Consider the following 18048-nt stretch of genomic DNA (forward strand, 5'->3'; position numbering starts at 1 on the left):
AAATGCAATTGGAAATGTAACTGGGGATCAGATTTTTGAGAGTCTGAGGAGTCATAGGAATGAAACACTTTGATTTTCCTTTAAGTGATTTTTAGCCACAGAGGCCAGAGAAATATGGCCTGATGCATGTTTAAAAGCAAGATCCCAGCTGCTTGTTGCACAGCTTGAGAGAGGTAAAACACAGCAGGGATGTGATGGCAGTAATCTAAAGATGACAGTGTCTTGGAACAGGTGGGAGCAGAGGGGAAAGAAGGAGTTAGACTCAGGCATTTAGACAGGAGACAAAAAAGAAAGGGCAACCCAAACATTTGTGGCCTGATCATACCAGTAACTTCATGTAGCAATGACTACTTCTCTTTACACTTTACGCTTACTGTTGAAATTCTTTCAGACTTTTTTTTTCTCCACAGAAGAAATTCTGGAAAACAAACTTAGTGTAGGAAAGTGATTCTTTACAACTATCCGGTGATTGTATGAACATGTTCTCTATAATCCAAGCAATAGTCACATTAAGACTGCCCTCAGAGAATGAGGAAATCAGTAAAAGCTTTAAATATCCATTATCATCAGTTCATTATACATTTATATGTTATTTAGTAGAAATGCCATTACTTAATTTAATATGAAATTACATTTATTATCAGTTTACAGTTTCTTTTGATAACATTTTTTTTTCTGATGAACTACAAGAGCCAAAATATTCTCCATCTGGTAATCGAATAAAAAAGTAATTACTACCAAAACTCAAAACTCTTTTAAATTAATAGTAACTATTTTTGTTAAAAAAAAAATCACAAGTGGACGACTTTTATTAGATTATCTTACTTTCTAATTGAATAGTGCTAACCTAATGTTATACATTGGTCTTTGATTTTTCCAATGCAAACTTTGTTTCCTCATGCTCTGAGATCACTAGATTCCATGACTGTTAACCTGTCTTAAATGAGACCCAAACATGAGCCAAGTTCCAAAGGAAACCCTCAGAATTTTCTAGAGTACTTAGTATATTAATGTGCATTTTCAATTTCCAGAAAGGAGATACAATTCATGAAATTAAAATTTATTGATGAAATAATAGCTTAATTTCCCCTTTGGGAAAAACCTTGCCTTCTCTATTTCTTATCATTAATATTACTCTGTTCATGTAATTATGGAAAATAGAATCTATATTGATGCTTGATTGAAATTCAGTTTGAATTTAGTTGCTGTCATTATTTCTTCAGTAAATTCTTATGGAGCCCTTTATGAGTCAGGGTTGTTCAGAGAACTAGAACCAATAGATATACAGAGACATGTAAGATTTATTATGCAAATTGGCTCACAGGATTTTGGAGGCTGAGAAGTCCCACCGTCTGCCTGCCTTTTGCAGGTTAGAGACCCAGGAACTCCAATGATAGGATTCAGTGCAAATCCAAAGTCCTGAGAATAGGGATGGGGACACTGGTATAAGTTCCAGAGTTCAGAGGTCTGTGAACTAGGAACTCCTGACATCTAAGAACAAGAGAAGGTGAATGTCCCAGACTCGGGGGAGATAGAATTTTCCAGTCTTCTACTTTTGTTCCATCTGTGTTCCATTTTTGATTATGAAATGCCTGTCTTCATTGGCAAAGGTGAGTCCTCATTACTCAGATCACTGATTCAAATGCTTACCTCTTTCATAAACACCCTTACAGGCACCCATAAATAATGTTTCACCAGCTCTCTAAGTATCCCTTAGCCTGGTGAAGTTGACATAACCATTAACCATCATTAGTTCCTATTATTGGTACACAGGGCCTAGTGAACAAAACTGACAAAATTTTTGTTTGGAACTTAAATATATGTGATCTTCAAAAGAGGATCCACACACCCATTAGAGGACCTGAAGACATTCTAAGAAGACGTTGAATTTCATAGGAGTTAGCAATAGCTCATTCAGCCTGATCGATTCATGACTGAATTCTACCAAACATTAAAAAAAAAAAAAAAAACAAACACTTGTCTCAAATTATTGAAGAGGAAGGAATTCTTCCCAAGCTCATTCTGCAAGACCAACATCATCCTTATATAAAACCAAAGACACAAAAACAACAAAGAAAGAAAAGGAAAAGGAAAAAAGAAAGTTATAGGCAGTATGCCTGAAACCCTCCATAAAATGCCAGCAAGTGATTATTTACCATGACCAAATGGGATTCATCCCAGGGAAGGAAGGATAACTCAACACACATTCGTCAATAACCATGACACACTGCATCAGCAGAATGAAGGATAAAACCCATATAATCATCTCTCTAAATACAGAAAAAATATTTGATATAATTTCCCATTCCTTCATGATAAAATCTCTCAGAAATTCAGACATAGCAGAAACTTAACATAATAAGCACCATCTACAACAAGCCCACATTATGTTGCATGGGAAAGTGCCAAAGCCTTGTCTGAGATCTGGCACCAAGACACCAAGATAAGGATGCACATTTTCATTGCTTTTATTCAAATATAGCACTGGAGGTCCTAGCCAAAGCAGTCACACATGAGAAGGTAAGAAGAGCATCCAAATTAGGAGGAAGTCAAATTGTCACTTTGGTAGATGACATGGCTTTATGTAGAGAAAACCCCAAAGACTTCACCAAAAATAACTGTTAGAACCAATAAACGAATAAAGCAAAGTTCCAGGATACAAAACAAACATGCAGAAAACAGTAGAATTTTTATGTATAGTAGTGATTATCTGAAAAAATAAAAAATAGAAATAATTTTACCAAAGAGGTAAAAGATTGCTATAAAACATTGATGAAAAAAAAAGAAATGTACTAAAAGAATTAATGTTGCTAAAATGTCTGTATTAGCCAAAGTAATCCAAAGATTCAGTACAAATCCTATCAAATTTCTAGTGATCTTTTTCACCAAACTAGAAAAGAACAATCAAAAAATTCCTGTCTATCCACAAAAGATTCAGACTAACTAAAACAATCTTGAACAAGAATAAGAAAACAGGAAGCATCACAATATTTGAATTCAAAATATACTACAAAGCTATAGTAAGCAAAACAACAGGGACTGGCATAAAAAGAGGCATGTAGACCAATAAAACAGAATAGAAACCCAGAAATAAATCCAGACATTTATATCAGTTAATTTTTGATAGTTACCAAGAATACAAAGTGGGAAAGGGCAAGCTCTTTAATAAATTATTCTAGAAAAGTGAATATTCATATGCAGAAGAATAAAATTATACCCTTTCCTCATCCTACATAAAAAAATATCAACTTGTGGTACAAGACATACAAATATCCTGAAACTGTAAAACTCCTGGAAGAAAATATAAGGGAAAAACTCCATAACATTGGTAATAAATTAAAAAATTGGCCCAATTTAAAAAATTGACAAGGAATCTGAAGATATATTTCTCATAAGAAGACACATCCATGGCCAAAAGGTATATGGAAAAAATAAAAACACTAATCACCAGGGAAATGAAAATTAAAACCATAATGAGCTATCATCTCACAACTGTTAGAATATCTACTAGCAAAAGGTGAAAGATAGGTGTGGGCAGGGATGTGAAGAAGGGTTAAAAGGGAGCCCTTGTATGCTGTTGGTGAAAAGGTAAATTAGTACCACCATTGTGGAAAGCAGTATGGAGATTTCTCAAAGAAAGTAGTACTACCACACAATCCAGCAACCCTAATATATATATTAAGGATATGAAATCAGTGCATCAAAGTGGTGTTTGTGCTCCATGTTCATTACAGAATTACAATAGCCAAGACATGAAATATACCTACATGTTCATAGAATAAAGAAAAGGCAGTGTATGTGCAGGGTGGAATACTGTTCAACTTTAAAATAGAAGGGAATCTTGTCACTCTAACATGGATGAACCTGGAGGACATTAGGTTAAGGGAATTAAGCCAGGCACACAAAGGCAAAAACCATATGATCTCACTTAGGTGTAGAATTCCAAAAAGTAGAAATCAGAAGCAGAGGGTAGAATGTGGGTTACTGGAGAGGAGACTGGGCAGATGGGGTCCATGGATACAAATTTCAGGAGGAATGGGTTAAAGTGATCTATTGTATATCATGGTGACTATAGTCAAAAACAATAAATTGTATACTTAAACATTGCTTAAAGAGTATTAAGTCTCACCACAAAAAAATATAGTTATGTAAAGCATACTTTAGTGTGATTTAACTTTTCCAAAATGTACACAAATAAAGAACAAATTGTACACTGTGAATATGTAACTTGTACTTATCAAACTTATCAATGTAAAAGTCAAAAGCCTTCACTATTGGTGTAGAGAAATCAGGTGAATCATGAGCTTATGGTCAAGTTACAGTCTAATTTATCTTTTAAATTCTCCAGTGTTGGTCATCTGAACATTAATACAAATTAACTGGGTTTTATATGTTAAAACTAGATGTGATCTAATCCAGACATGTATTTATCACTTATTTACTTAATCGTATGTAATCTGTTTTTAGTTTTTTTATGGTTTTAGCTTTTGTTTTGCTCTATGTAAATATGGAATTCCTTTTAAAAAATAGATTATGTATGCAAATACAATTTGGTCTAGAAAGTGCCTGTCACTGATTTTTTGCTACTTTTTCTCCAAATAAGGACTGAAGGTGAGGGAGCATTCAACTGTACCTAACATAGCTGAAATCTCTCTGCTCTTGGATGGATTAGTGAAAAGATGTTGAATTTCATAGGAGTTAACAATAGCTCATTCAGTAAATCTCAGTGCATTTTAAATCACTTATGTGAATGAAGATAAAAAATGATGTTTAATTAAAACCACCCGAAGATTTCATCTAATTCCAATTAGAATGGCTATTATCAAGAACACAAGCAATAATAAGTGTTGGCGTGGATGTGGGGAAAAAGGCACACTCCTACATTGCTGGTGGAGTTGCAAATTGGTGTAGTCACTCTAGAAAGCAGTTTGGAGGGTCCTCAGAAAACCTGGAATGGACCCACCATTTGACCCAGCTATCCCATTCCTCGGTTTATACCCAAAAAACTTAAACTCAGCATACTACAGTGATGCAGCCACATCAGTGTCATAGCAGCTCAATTCACAATAGCTAGGAACCAACCTAAGTGCCTTTCAATTGATGAATGGATAAAGAAACTGTGGTATATATACGCAATGGAATATTACTCAGCCATAAAGAAGAAGAAAATTATGGCATTTGCTGGTAAATGGATGAAGTTGGAAAATATCATGCTAAGTGAAATAGGCCAAGCTCAAAAAACCAAAGGCCGAATATTTTCTCTGATAAGTGGATGATAATATATAACAAGGGGGGTGGCAGGAGGAAGAGAAGAATGAAGGAACTTTGGATGGTCTAGAGGAAAATGGGGTGGGGGACAGAAAGTAGAATGAAACAGACAGTATTACCCTATGTATATGTATGATTACATGAATGGTGTGAATCTATATTGTGTACAACCACAGAAATGAAAATTGTACCCCATTTATGTACAGTGAATCAAAATGCAGTCTGTAAAAATAAATATAATGTTTGATTAATTTCAGTAGCAGAAGGAAATTGCTGTCCTTCAGTGATAGTTCTTTAAAGATTCCAAATAATAAAAGTGTGTGGGGGGAACTACCTGTGGCTTGTCCATTTTGATTAAATACCAAGAAACCTCTTTAAGGGGAATTTTAATCAACCCGCAGTGTCTTCTTTTAACACACGTAGGATAATGGGCTGTCCAGGCATTGTCTTTTTCAGAGAATGACACTATAGAGTGTTGTGAGATGGTGACGGAGATAGGGAAGGATCAGAGGCCTGAAAACATACTGCTTGGTTAATGAAACTGCAATGAAAAAGAGCAGTTTTGGAAAAAAAGAAGTTTAGTCTGCAAAAACATGTACCGGTGCTTTGAACTGACACCTACCTGAACATTTGCCTTTGACATTTTCCTCTTAGTGGCCATTTGTTTATTCCACTTAGCAGGTCCCCTGCTGCCCGCTCTGCTGTCGTTTTGGTTGGAACAGTTGTGCTGAGCCACTGTCATCAATTTTCTTCCCAGTTGAATCTGCCAAGGTTGACAATTACTAGACTAACAAGTGCCTCTTCAGTGATGTTCAGTCGTTCCGATTCCCTCCCTCATTATTTTTCTTCCCTGGAGGCAGTGGGTATGAATCGTCCCAAGTTCTTCACCTGGGGCTTAGCGATGGAGAGATTTGTTTAGATCTCAGTCATAATTCTTTCTCTGATTAATTGCAAAGAGACTTGAGTCTCATTTCACAGGAGCGGCTGGGGTCGCAACCAGTCACAGGTAGATCGGCTCATCATGATCTCAGTGTTTTCCACCTTGGGTGGTGTGAGAAAACAGTCAGGAATATGAAATAGAGAGGGAGAACTGTGGGAGCATAACATTATGACAAATCCTTGAAATGATTATGCATATTAGACACAAAAATTATTTTTAAATATCACCTTCCCTCACCACTCGCAATGACAATGGAACACATAGGAAAGTTCTTACATTGTGGAGTGATGTTAGAATGAAAGATGTCACTTGAAGAACTTTCAGCTCTGAATTTCTAATTATATTAGTAGCAACTGGAAATGGAGAAGAAACTGAAAAAGAGGTTAGAGCTTATAAGACCCCCTTTTTATCTTTACAATGAAAGAAAGCATATGAGTGCTGTGGAAGGACCCAGCACCCCATTTCTCAAGAACCCCATCCTCTGTCTCTTTTCCCATCTGGAAGAATTCTGAATTCGTTTTATTTTATACTGTATTATCTCCTGGCTTTTTTTGTAGCTTCTCCCGTTCCACACCATACTTCCAATCCCATTTATAGCAAGCCATTATAAAACCAAAACAAAAACTCCCCATTCGTGACCTCTTTCCCTTAAGAGAAACAGTTCATTTTCTCTCCTCCTACAATTCCAACCATTCAACTCATACCCTTTGATTTCCTTATTCTGAGAAAATTGGAGATCTTAGAAGAAAAGCCCTTTACCAGCAGCCCGACTGTGTATGATCTCCCGTTTTCCATCTTCCTTCCCATCAAAGCAAGTTAACCAAATGGTCCTTAGCAAAGACTTGACCTGTGCAACATATCCAACTTCTCCTCCTCCTGAAAATCTTTTCTTCCAGATCCATTTTCTTTCTTCCCCACATCTAAGGCTATATTGCAGTATTCCCTGTCTTTGTGGAAACATTGTTCTTCCTTCCAGATTTCATATCATATGATCACTATATATATATATTTTTTTTGTTTCTTTTGATGGCAAAATTTTCTTTGAAGATTTGAGAATATTTGTTGTGACCAATTCCAATTTGTTTCTTTTCTTGGAACCCATTCCAACATGGCTTTTGGCCTCACTGAAATTGCTGCTGTCAAAGTGCCCATTACCTCTTGTTGCCAAATTCAATCGTCAAAACCCCCATCCTTATTGTAAGAAATCCTTACTTTCTCAACAGCATTTGACAAAGTTGATCACTTTTTGATTGACTTCAGGACTAGGTACTGGCTCAGTGTTACTCCTATTCTGGACATTCCGTGTTTATTTTTGTCTTAAGGCTCATTTTTAAAAACTGTCTTTCATTACCACATATAATAACATTGTGGTAGCAGAATATTAAATTCACTAATCAATCATTCCCAACCAGAATTGCCTCCATAGTGATCAAATGTAAATATGTGAGCCGGTCATACAAATAGGTTGTCACAGAGAATCCAACATTCATTAGAAAAGAGAGGATCCTAGGAAGTTAAACCCCATTGATGAGCGACAAAAATCCCAGACAACAGAGACTGGGCTACCTGTATGTCTGCATTCATCATCAATTGCTACAGAATAATTACCGTAATACCTGATGAATAAAATGGATTTATCTGTCTCACAATTTCTGCAGGTAGGAAACCAGTATGGATCCATGGTTCCTCTGCCTTAGAGTTAGATCAATGGAAGATCTGTTTCCAAGTTTACTCATGTGATTGGTGGAAGGATTCAATTGCTCCAGAGTTGTTGCACTAAGGACTTCAGGTCTTTGCTACCTGTTGGTTGGGGATCTCGCTCATTTTCATACTACATGGGCTTATTTTTAGGGCAACTCATAGTATGGCAACTGGCTTTCAGTTGGTAGTTGAAAGAAAGGAACCAGTAGAGTCATGCAAAGAGGGAGACAGAGATTGCAAACAAGATATTATTATTCTACAGTCCCATGTTGGGAGTAATACCTTGTCATGTTTTGTCACATTAGAAGCAAATCACTTGATCCAGTCCACATAGGAGAGGGTGAGACTACACAGAGTTTTGAATATTAGGAGGTAAGTTTACTGGTTGTGGGGGTGTATCGCACACACTCTTTTTTTCTGCTAGAGCAGAAGGCAGGGACCATGAAATCTTTGCTTAGAACATAATAATTAAGAAATAACGGATGTAAGCTGAGTGATTTCTCGTGTCGTTTTTGACAGAGACAAGTAAAAACATTTAAACAAATGTTTTCATTAAATGTTTTTATCTTCAAATAAATCAAGTTTAAATTTCAACTCAAATTGGCCCCTATGCCTGTTTTTTGTAGTCTGCTTGTTTCTGTATATTTGAAAAAAATAGTTTAGAATCTGGGTCACAGATCTCAAATGTGAGAAGCATAATAATTCAGTATTAACCTTTGAAAATGTTTAAATTGTACATTAAGTGCCTCTAATTTACCATATTCTTTTTTAAGGCTTGAAAACTGTGATGACATGATCAATGAGTTTGGTGCTGTTACTTTGTTTTCATAGCATTTGGTATAAATAACCTAAGTTGTTGTTTTTTTTTTTTTTTTTTCACTCCATTCCTTCTGTATTTCTATAGCAAATGACTGTGGCTTTGTCCTGTGAGTGGTAAAGATGTCAAGGAGATGATGATATGACAGAGTCAGCCATGGTGGACTACTTAGCTTGGAGTCCTTTTCTTCTCTGCAGATTTGCAGTCCATGACCTTACTGATGGGCTTCAGGAATGAGAAGGATCAGATCTGGTTCTTGTTGGGGAAATTAGCATGTCAGGTGCCTCCCTTGATGTGAGATTGCAAAGCTCCTGCATGATAGAGTAGAACAAAAAGTGACTGAAGAGTTCACACTGGACACAACTCTGTGATCTTTCAAGGAGAAGCAAACAAGTCAAGACTCCAGATTTTGTTTTGGTTATGAAACTATATAAAAATCCTTATGTTCTTCTATTAGGCCTTCACATAATATCTGATGAGGTATTTATTGAATTCTGGCCAATGTCTTTTCCCAGAAGATCCAAATGTTTGATTCTTTAGAGAAGTGAAATGTTGGAAGACCATCCTTGAGATTTTTTTGTGGATTTTGCCAGCAGGTCTTTATACTGCTGCCAAGAACTGGACCTGATGATGAACTCTAGGAAATAGCGTCTAAGAGGATTCTCATCTCATCTGCTGCAGAACAGTAACTTAAGACCCTCAAGTGACCATGTTTTATCACACCAAAGAGATTTTTTTTAAAAGTTCTGTCACAATGAGGTGAAGCAGTCCGACCATACAGAAAAGAAGGTTAGATATTCATGTTCAATAGTATGTTAATAATAAAGGCTGATAATGAGCACTTAATATGGCCCCTAAACTAATTTAAGAATACTGTAGGTATTTATAACTTAATATTCATCTTTAAAATGCATAGACTATTATCTTTATTTAAAAGACAGAGAAATAAGACTTGCAAAGGCTAAGAAAATCTTCTACCATCTCATAACTGGTAAACAATAGAAAAAGAGTTGGGATTTAGATAGTAGGATTATTCCAAACTGGAAGTACCTAAGGCTGATTCTAATCCAGTGTTTTAACTGAGCCTGATGATCCTTTCAGTAGCATATATAAGAAGTGGTTACCCAGCCTCTTAATATGAACAGAGGTGGAAAGGAGGGCTACTGACTTCCATGTTTCTTCTATTTAGACATGTTTCCAACTTCTACAAAGCATTGAAATGTAGCAGAAAGTTTACATTTACTGGTTTAATGCAGTCACTTAGAATTACTTTGTATGAATGTGCTTCATTTTCCACATGAAACTTTCATTATTGGATCACAGATTTTATAACCTCTTTGATTTGTTGATTATCTCACATGAATATCCCTACTTATGTCTTCTACCATTCCTCAAATGATATGTCTTCTGGGCAGATTCATAAGTCTCAGTGCAGTGGAAGCCAGCTCTTTATCTGTCTTAAGATGCAATATCCAACATTCATAATTAGATTTCAGGTGTAATCTGAGAAGGGCAGATTGACATAAATATTGCACCTATTACAGTATTGAAATTATTCAGAGCCTGTCACAGTATCCAAACCACCCTCTTGGTTCATATCATGGTATCATTTAAAGCACCAAGGCCTTTTTTAATATTAATAGAGCTATAGTTAAACTATGTCTTCCACTTTCTATATTTTTGAAATTATTTTATTATAGTCAGTGTGCATTTTCATTATGTTTTTGCCAGGTATACCCCTTACACTTCTTTAAATGACTTCTTCCTTTGCAGTACTTTACTTCTCCAAATTGCCATTCTTGTGAGTATGTGGAGTTAACTTCATCTCTGTAAAGAGACTGGAATTGATTCTGGCCAATCAGAGCACCACAGAATTCTGCCTTCAGTTCAGTGTGGGAAGCTGGTTTGTTTCAGAGTAAATAATGTATAACCTCAGGTCGTTTCTAGAGATTTTTGCAAAGGTTTTCTCTTCTACTAAACCTGAACATGAAAGGTAAAATATCAATCCTTGTGATGGCAGGAACTCTCTCAGCTGGTAACACAAAAGAAAACAGAGATGAGAATCACAGAAAGGGAGAACTTACCTAATGAAATTTTTTAGATTCCTTCATTTATTTATACTTAATATCTATCTTTAGAATCTTCAGTTGCTTAAGTTTTTTAAAAAGATACTATCCCATTTGAATTCAATCTCTGCCTCTAGTAAGCAAGACGTTGACTATTACAAACATAGTATAATGTGCCATTTATTGCCATTAATTTTACTTCATTAGCCTTATCTATTTTTTCTAGTCCTGTCAACATTTTTGAAATTGTTTTCTTTCAGTTTTCTATCTAAAAGTAGTTCTGCATCATCAACAAATTTAATTCCCAGTCTGTTTTTTTCCGTTCCTTAATTTGTTGGCAAAAATCTGCATCATTAAATGGCAAGTCTCCTAAGGTCTGTTTAAGACCTGTGCCCATAGTTCTTTGCTATGCCCTCCAAAATACCATATGAGATAATCTACACATTTAACAATCCATCCTGAAAACCTGTGATCTACTTATTTCTTTATATTAGTGTGAAAAGTTTCTGAAATTTAATTTTTCTCCATTTTAGAAAATCCAGATAGTTTCTAATCAGGCATCAAGACCTTAGCCTTTGAAGTCATACTATAGGGATTCCAGCCCTAGATCTGCAACACATAATTTGGTTGATCTTGGGAAAGTTAATTAACCTTTCTGAGCTTCAGGTGCCTTATTCATAGAATGAAGATAATATCAAAGCTTCCTTAAATAGTTGAAGAATTTAAATGGGACAATGACTATAAAATCTTGAGCCCCGTGTCCGTTAGGATTCCAGAAGAAAACAAATGACATACCAAGTTAGGATAATTTGGGAATGTTTTAATGAAGGGAACATTAACTTGAGTATAGAAAGCAGGTAGAGAAATCACAAGGGCAATGGATTTCATCTTGCTGGAGACTGAAGTGACGAGAGAAAGAAGGAGTTGCAAGAGTTCAGAAAGAAAAGCGAGGCATACCCAGAAACATTGAGAAGAGCAGTGGTGGTTCATGGGTTTTTTTATGGTCTGGCTGTCAGGTGTCCCCCAAAAGCTTATGTGTGATACAATGCCAGAATGCTTGAAGGTGAAATTATTAGATTATAAAATGTGTAACCTAATTGATGGTTTAATCCAGTGATATGGATTAACTGAGTGGTCACTGTAGTCAGGTAAAGCATGTCTGAAGGAAGAGTTCACTGGAGGCATGACTTCGGAGTTTCTGTTTTGTCCCTGGTGAGTTGAGTGCTCTCTACTTCCTGGTTGTCATATCCTGAGATACTTTGCTCTGTTGCACTCTTCTGCCATGATGTTTTGCCTCACTTCAAGTCTAGAGCTAGAGTTGACCTTTCATGGACTGAACTTCTGATATGATGAACCCAAATAAACTTCTTCTAAGTTGTTCTTGATAGGTATTTGTTCACATCAGTGAAAATCTAACTAAAACATAGATGCATTGCCAACCTTAGGAACACCACATGAAAGGAGCAAGAGACCAAATACCCAGCCTGGATCCAGCTAATTTCCTGGGAGATTTCAATGGCTAACTCCCTTTGAAATCTAGAGGACAAGGAATCAATTGTAATCAATGTAAATTAGCCTCCCAGTCACAGAAAGCAGGGGAGAAGGTTGGAGAGTATACTCAAGTGGTAAGGAGACATCCAGCAAAAGCTCAATTCTTAAAACAGTGTGCTATAAAGAAAGATTCTTTTTTAACCAGTAGTTATTACTATATGGAGATAAGGGTCCTGGGGTGTAAACTGCAATGAATTTAACATGAAGGCTGTGGCTTCTCCTTTCTTACATATGTATTAGATGGAACCATATGGAACTGTCATTTTGTAAGACAAAAATAGCTTAATAGCTATGCTTTCATTTGTTTTAAAGTTCTATCTAGAGCTTGAGTCTCTTGGGACTTGTGTTTAGGGTACAGTTTGAATGAAGGAAGAGTGAAAGAAAATTTGGCTAGAATAGCGGACCTGAGAGAATGTAAGGACATTGGATCTTATGCTATATGAAGTTCTAAATTTACCAACTACTCATTAAGGAGCCATTGGAGATGTTAAAAATGGGCATGGCGCTGTGGGGATTGATTTTGGGAAAATAACATTTTTTAGGAATAGCATGCCTCTTAACAATGAGAGTGTTTATACATATTCTTTCTTTGAATTGTGTGTCAACTGTTATTGTTGTGACTCAAATACCCGACAGCAACACCTTGGGGAAGGGAAGGTTTGTTTTGGCTCAGGGTTTCAGAGGATTCTCCTCAGTGTCGACAGGCTGTATTACGCTGGATCTCTGGTCAGGCAGAACATCATAATGGAAGGACATGTTGGAGAGAAGCCTCTCAGCTTGTGGTAGGTGAAAAGCAGAGAGAGAGGAAAAGGAAAGAAAGATAAACCCTTCTAGAGTGCTCCGCCAATGACTTACTTCCTCCAACTGGATCCCACCTTCCAGTAGTCCATCTGCTCTTCCATGGATTAATCCATCAGATGATCAGAGTCCTAAAAGCCACACCTCTAAACTTTGCCAAATAAAAAGATTTTATGGTTATTAGGATTTTTTTCAAGCTTCCGTTCATTATTTACATCAGTCATACTGACATACTTAGAGGTTTCTCGCTATTTTTTGCAATAGTTTTGCTATGCGCTCCTATATCTGGCTCATTTATAGGTTCTATGTGTGGATCTTTTGTTGGCATTTCAGAATGATATCCCATTACCTCTCTAGACCACTATTGAAATGAAAAATATTACTATTTGATTGTAATTTAAAGTGTCTCTCCACAGGATCACATCTGATCACACCTATTGTAACTATTTTTGGTATGTGGGCTATATCCATCACTAGAGTGTACATTTTTCAAATGTGGTTAAGTACAGAACTTTGGGCATTTATCCTTTTCCTTAATACTATGGGTCTAAAATGCCTCGTATTCATTATCAAAAAGTGAAATTCTTGATACCATTATACTCACTATTTTCTTTTTTTTTGTGGATGGGATACAAAAGAATTACAATCAAATCTACAAGTAATGCCAATTTTTCCAAACATTTTATTGAGTAAGTCATCGCGACAAATGAATGTGTTGAAGACTCTGCTTTTAATAGAATAAAACTGACTCCACTTTTTAGATGGTAATGATATTAACACTGACACTGTTAACATTGGTCAGTGTTAACTTGGCTCTAGGGCTCCATTCTAACAGTTCTATGTGAATTATCTCATCAAGTTGTCTTCATTAACTGGTGGTTCTATCATCTCTGTTTTACTGGAATCAAGGGGCCAGGAGACATTAGGTGGCAAATTCAAGGGCTTGGGCTGGGGAGATAGCTCAGTTGGTAGAGTGCTTGCCTTGCAAGCAGAAGGCCCTGGGTTCGATCCCCAGTACCGCAAAAAAAAAAAAAAAAAAAAAATTCAAGGGCTTACAGATACTAAATGGAAGGGCCAATGTTCTAAGCTCATTTGAGTACAAGGATCATGAATTTAACCACGAGTTTATAAAGTCTCCCCAAGTGATTTAAGGAATCCATTAGCACCACATTTTTCTTTTCTCAAACTTGTTGTTGTTATTTCAAACAAGAATACCTTCTCCCCTTTATTATTCATCTTGTCATTTCCTCTACATCCTAACTCAACACCTTGCTTTTTGTTGGTACCCAATAAATCCAGATGAAGTTCAATTTCATACGCTATGTACTTATATCACTACTGCTTTTTTCCTTCTTCCTTTCTTGGTCAAAGCATTTCCCATTTTTTCACTCCTGCTTGTGTATGTGAACTTCTCTGTGGTTCAGTACCCTTGCCTATGTTCCCTTGCTTTTCCTACTGAATTCATTTCCTGTATAGAAGATACATTAAACTGGTTATTCTTACTCTACCAAAACTTGGGAGACATCTGTAACTGTAACCAGTATGTTTTAAAATACAGTCATTTGGTTGATTAATTGTGCTCTACTATGGAGGTAAAGTGACTATTACCTGTATTCTTCCCTGTTGTTTATTTCCGAGAGAATTGAGTACCTTGTTTCTGATGGATGCTCTCCCTTTCACTCCTGGTCCTCAATTGATTTTGTTCCTACTGTTTTATCTGAATCCTTTTCCCTTCTTCCTGAACATCACTGAATGTCATGAATGTGATTTTAAATGCTCATGTAGAATTGAGAGTCCTGCCAGGCTGTCCTTGCCTTCACAGTGGGTACACTACCACACATCGTTTTAATTACAAGTGTCACAGCCCTGAAAAATATATATATATCTTACTTTGACTCTTCACTTTCTATATATGATTTTCTCTTTTTAACTATGTCTTCCCCTTAAACCGAAAAAAAAAAAAATATGTACCATTTGTGTTCCTGATTACTCACAGCAAGTTGCCAACAAAACTCTTGCAGCTTTTTTCCTGGAACACATAACAGTGTTCCACAGCATTTCAGGGATGCTGGGATCCCCTTTATTTCTCTGTGGAGGGGTCATTAACTTTGGAGTCTACATTCTGCATCTTAAAATGAACCACAATCACTTGTTCCTGCCAAAGCTCTCCTTAGAAATATCCATGATCCAGTGTTACTTGTACTGGAGGGGCTTGAATGATAAGTATAGGATTTTTGTTTTAAATGGAATTGGTATTACGCTTAGATTTCATGTGGCATGTTGCTTAACATCCATGATATCTGGAAAAAAAAAAAAAGGTGATATTTTCTTGGTGAACACTGGGAACAAAGCCTACTGGTTTTGCTTCTCATGATTACGTAAATTATATTATTTGGACCGGTGTGGAAAGTGTTGCAGTTTTGCCTGTCCTTCTAGTATTCTCACTACACAAGTTGTCTGGAACTTGATTATTTTGAAATAGAGAAGAAAGTAAAGATATGAAAGAGTTAACACACTTCATGCAGAATGCTCTGTTTGCATTTTACAGTCCATTGATACCCAGATGTAGGCTGGAATGAGATCATCCAGTGTTCAGTGGTATTCTTGCCAGATGACTGTATATAAATCTACAGTGTTGGGTTCATGTGTGAGTCTTTGGTGTAACTTAAAAACAATATAAAAGAAATCATTTATTTTACATGTAAATGGTACCCTTTTTCAAAATTTCCAGTTGAACACACATTTACAATACTTGACATGTAAATCCTGAAATACTACTGTAGTATGGGATAAATTCAATAGATGTCTAGATTGACTTTCAGATCATTTTTTTCAGTTGTAGATTTTTTTTCACTTACAACATCAATAGTAACTTTTAAATGTACAATATTTTATTCTCCTGATTACTGCTTTTACATTTAATACATGTGCCATATTTTATTTCCCTGATTATTGCTTTTAACATGTTTAATACTACTTATTTTAACATGTCTTTGGTCGTTTTTAAATTGTTATTTAAAGTATTCTTGAAAACAGCATGTCAATAAGAAAACGGGTATGATTAGCATTCTGTGGTACCACTAATGAACTCACTTGATCATTAAGCACAGTGTTCAAAATCTGATACATTTTTTTCATCTACAGTTGATTTCTTTCTTTCCTCTTCATTTTAAATTACTTTGTTAGTAATTTTTGGCCACTTAATATCCCATTTTTAAGATCAAATTCACAATATCAATGATGAAGTTTGCTTTTGTCTGGGCTTTTCTAACAAAGTATAGCAGAGTGAGTGACTTATAAACAACAGAAATTTATTCCTCAGAGTTTGGGAGGTTGGATGTTTGAGTTCAGTGTGCCAGCATGGTCAGGTTCTGGTGCTGGCCCTCTCCTAGACTGTAGACTTCTCGTTTTTTTTCGTATGTGTGCTAGCAGAGAGAGGAAGCATGCTTTCTAACGACTCTTACAAGGGCCCTGATCCCGTTCATGATGACTCAACCCTGAAGACCTGATCTCATTCTAATTACCTCTTAAAGGGCCCAAAGTCCCACCTCCTAATACAGTCACATTAAGGGGTAGGGTTTCCACAGATACATTTTGAGAGTATATAAACATTCATACCTTAAGAGAGCGTTAATATATTATCCTGATAAAATGACCAGCCATCTTGGTTTCCCCAGGATTGACAGGGTTCTCTGACAGCAGAACTTTCATTTCTAAACCTAGAACTATCCTGGGAAAACCATTTCAATTTGTCTGGAGATAGAAAGCTTTCCTAGGATATAGGATTTTTTAATATTAAAACAAGAAAAGTTGAATGGATGTTATAGTTCAACTATGTGGTGTCCCCTCAAAAGATCATTTGTGAAACAGTAGAAGAATATTCAGAGGTCGAATGATTAAATTATGAGCACTTGATCCAAATCAGTGGAATAATCCACTGATATGGATTAATTAGGTGACAGCTGTAGGCAGGCAGGGTGTGGCTGGAAAAAGTAGGTCACCAGGGGTTTGCCTTTGGGGTTTATATTTTGTCCGTGGTAAGCAGAGCTTTGTGCTTCCTGGCCACCATTTCCTGAGCTGCTTTCCTCTACCTTGCCCTTCCGCCATCATGTTCTGCTCACCTCCAGACATGTGGAGTCACCTGACCATGGACAGAAGCTCTGAAACCATGAGCCAAAAGTAAACCTTTATTCCTTTCCGTTATTCTTGTCAGGTCTTTTAAGAGATGAAAGAGTTAATGAAAAAAATTGGTATCTCTACATTCTGATTATTGTAGGTTTTAATTTAGAGCATTTTTTTTGTCATGGTGCTTAGTAACTGAAGTGGATATTAAAGATAATCTAGTGTAGCCTAATAGAGTCAGACTGCTCAAATAAGCATACCATGGAAATTGATTTTTATATTTTTAATTTCTTCTTGCTCACAGATTGTTCAAGGAAGTGTAGTAGACCTTCTCCCTGTTATAATCACCTTGACTTCTTTGATGATCACCCATGGAGTGATTTCAGGTCGGGATTAATCATCAGAATGCTTTCCTCCTGTGGAGCTACATTGCACAGTGACTGTTGGGGTTTCCTTCTTTTACATACGCGTGGCTTCAGTGAAACTTGATGTCTTTTAAAAAAAAATATTCTGTTCCCTTTCCTCCTAGGATGTTCCCAACCTCTGTCTCCAACTTGTCACATGGTCCATCCTTTATTCTGGGACCTTATGCAATGTGATTAACATGTTTTAGGTAGGAACTTAACTGCTGAATCTCCCCTCTGTCTCCTTCCTGTGTGTGTGCAGTGTAGCATGGTAACTAAGAGCAGAATTTCATACAGTTGTGAAATGATCGAAACTTTCATTCTACTCTTTGCCAGCTGTGGGACTTTGGGAAAGTCATGTCACTTCTTTGTGACTCAGTA

General features: G+C 36.3%; 1 protein-coding gene across 1 annotated transcript in view; it reads left to right on the plus strand.

Annotated features, from left to right (window-relative positions):
• Znf385d (zinc finger protein 385D) overlaps window positions 1–18048 on the plus strand; it is an 880046-nt gene that overhangs the window by 313539 nt on the left and 548459 nt on the right. The window lies entirely within an intron of this gene.

This window comes from Sciurus carolinensis, chromosome 17 (assembly GCF_902686445.1).
Source record: "Sciurus carolinensis chromosome 17, mSciCar1.2, whole genome shotgun sequence".
In the NCBI taxonomy this organism is placed as follows: Eukaryota; Metazoa; Chordata; class Mammalia; order Rodentia; family Sciuridae; genus Sciurus; species Sciurus carolinensis.